The sequence below is a fragment of the Coffea eugenioides genome, unplaced genomic scaffold (assembly GCF_003713205.1).
Source record: "Coffea eugenioides isolate CCC68of unplaced genomic scaffold, Ceug_1.0 ScVebR1_2296;HRSCAF=3299, whole genome shotgun sequence".
NCBI classification, from domain to species: Eukaryota; Viridiplantae; Streptophyta; class Magnoliopsida; order Gentianales; family Rubiaceae; genus Coffea; species Coffea eugenioides.
In genome coordinates, this window is record NW_020862770.1 from 36,951 (window position 1) to 40,007 (window position 3,057).

The 3,057-nt window shown below is 35.2% G+C and overlaps 1 pseudogene; it reads left to right on the forward strand.

The window, feature by feature from the left end:
• The first annotated feature begins 283 nt into the window (after positions 1 to 283).
• Positions 284 to 2,809, forward strand: LOC113756413 (annotated as a pseudogene).
• Positions 2,810 to 3,057: the final 248 nt, after the last annotated feature.

Here is a 3,057-nt window from a genome sequence, read left to right on the forward strand (position 1 = left end):
AGTTTCTAGGAACTCATGATCCAAGCTTTGCAGACAGGCGACCGCGACTAGCCACCGCTATCTTGTGCTAGCTATGATCTACAAGATCTTGCCTTTACTCCTTACGGCGATCACTGGAGGCAAATGCGTAAAATATGCCTGATGGTGCTTTTTAGCGGCAAGAGAGTCCGATCATTCAGTTTTATTAGAAATGCTGAAATCGCAAAACTGATGGAATCAATTTGCTTTTCTTCAGGGGAAAGTGGTAAATATTACACATAAGGTTTTTGTGTATACAAGTTCAATGACCTGTAGAGCAGCTTTTGGGGGAATATTGAAGAACAATGAAACAATGATCGAGTTTTTGAAGAAGTCAGTCACCCTAGCGGGTGGCTTTGTTGCTGCTGATTTTTTCGCCTCCTTGAAAATACTTCCTATTATCAGCGGAATAAAAGGCGAATTGCTCACAATGCACCATAAAATAGATGCCATTCTAGATGATGTGATCAATCAGCACAAAGTGAACCATGAATCTGGAAAAAAGGGCAATGCTGAATCAGGAGATGAAGATCTTATTGACGTTCTTTTAAGACAACAGGAAAATGGAAGCCTTCAGATTCCCATCACAAGCCAAAAAATCAAAGCTGTACTTCGTACGTGGCAATACAGATTCTACATTATTACCTTCTTGCTTGTTTTCTTGTAAAGTATTTGTAAATAATCTATTGCATACATGCAGGATATATTCAATACCGGAACAGACACTACATCAATAGTAACTGAATGGGCTATGTCAGAATTGATGAAGAATCCGAAGGTAATGGCCAAGGTACAAGCAGAAGTGAGACAAGTTTGCAAGGGAAAGAAGACCATTGAGGAGGAGGATATTCAAAAACTGACCTACCTGAAGATGGTGGTTAAAGAAACTCTAAGGCTGCATCCACCTGTTCCTTTAATCCCAAGATCAAACAAGGAAATTAAACCGCGATGTCAAAGGGTATATGATACCCATTCTTGTTAATGTCTGGGCAATGGGGAGAAATCCTATTTATTGGGATGATTCAGAAAGCTTCAAACTAGAGAGATTCGAGCAAAAATCAGTCGAGTACACTGGCTATCAGTTTTGTTGGTTTTTTGGGGGGCATAAACTAAGAAACAAACACCTTAGTGTTGCAAAAAAAGCTTATAAGAGACTTTCATTGAAAGATGGAAAATGAGCTTATGTTTACATTCATCAACTCACTATTTATAGTGATACATGAAACAAACTATCAAAATATCCAATAACAATTATCCTAAAAATCTCAAACAAAATATAATCTCAACAAAAATATTCTTAGTTTATGCCCCAAAAAACCAACAAAGTGGTATCAAGAGCCTAAATCTTAAGGGCCTGTCTTTTTTTAGAGTGAGTGCATTGGTGAGGATCCTTTATAAGTTCAAAGCCATGACAGGAAAGAACTTTTTGTCAAATGTTTCAACTTTTAGTGGTGAAACTTACCAAATTTGGGCCATAAAATTTTGGACTTATTTGGTAGTCAATGATCTACGGGATATGGTGGAGACGAATTTTGTTTTATCAGCATTTGAAGAGCTGATGGATACACAAATTAGAGACCACAGAGTTGCAGTTAGACAGAGATCCAAGGCCAGCACTCACATATCAGTTTTTGATGCAGTTTTCACAAAGATAATGGCTAATGATTTGATTGAGAATAAATTATTCTCAATTAAAATAAAAAGGAGAAGTTTCACTATGAATTGGTCAGATTTTGACAATTCTAAAGTGGAACATGATGATGAAATCAAGAATTCAGATCCTGAAAAAATTCAGGAGGAGATCATTGATAAGTCAGGAAGTATCAAATTGATTCCTGATATTTATCAAGATTATAACATTTCTGTTTTTGAGTCTACAGATTTTGATGGTGATGACAAAATGAAGAACCATGCAGAATTTCATATTTTCTGTATAGGTTCAAATATCGTCAAAGATGTTCCACTTTAAACCTATGAGAAGGTTATTTGGAAACATTAAAAAAAAATCATCTTTTATGTGGAGTTTGGCATGAGAAGACAGAAGAAGTGGCTTGTTGCAAGGCTAATATTTAGCTTGCATAAAAATCCAAAGGAAGAAGTTCATTGCAAGGTGAATCATCAATTGCAGAATTTCTTACAAAAGTCTCGTCCAAAACAAGATTCAAAGATTTGAGAAGACAATTCAAAATCTGCAGCAAAAGTGGCAAGGAGGAGTGTTGGAATATGCAACTTTTTCTACATATTTTGCTAGATTTTGTTTGATATCAAAATAATTTAGTTATTAGAAAATAAGGATATTTGTTAACCAAAGATCATGTTGGTTTGTTAACAAATATTTTAGATAAGATTTGCTAGTAGTAGAAGATTATATTTTGTTGAGATTTTTAGGATAATTGTTAGTTGGATATTTTGTTAGTTTGTTTCATGTAATCACTATAAATAGTGAGTTGATGAATGTAGAACATAAGCTCATTTTCTACCTTCAATACAAGTCTCTTATAAGCTTTTTTTGCAACACTAAGGTGTTGTTTCTTAGTTTATGCCCCAAAAAACCAACAAGTTTGAATATATTCCATTTGGGACGGGCAAGAGGATGTGCCCAGCCATAACATTTGGTCTAGTCAATGTTGAGCTTCCCTTAGCTCATTTGCTCTACCATTTTGACTGGGGACTTCCTGATGGAATGAAGGTTGATGATCTAGACATGGATGAAAGTATTGGAATAACAGTAGGAAGGAAAAATGACCTTTACCTGGTTGCCCCTGCATATTATCCTTCCTGGAATGAATGATGCTAGACAAGGAATTATTCATCTCGTGGGTAATAAATTTGCTAAGGTTATAATTATATTCTAAAATTTCAGTTTTTCGATTACATTTGTCACGAGTTCCTGAAAAAAAAAAAAAGAATAAGCATTTCTCAAGAGTTCTTATGTGATTTAGTTGCCAGTTTCAATGCTGTAAGTGGTTGCTGATTGCATAAGGTGAAGATTGTCTATTGACCATAGTTTAATGATAAAGAAAGAGGTAAGATAGTGTC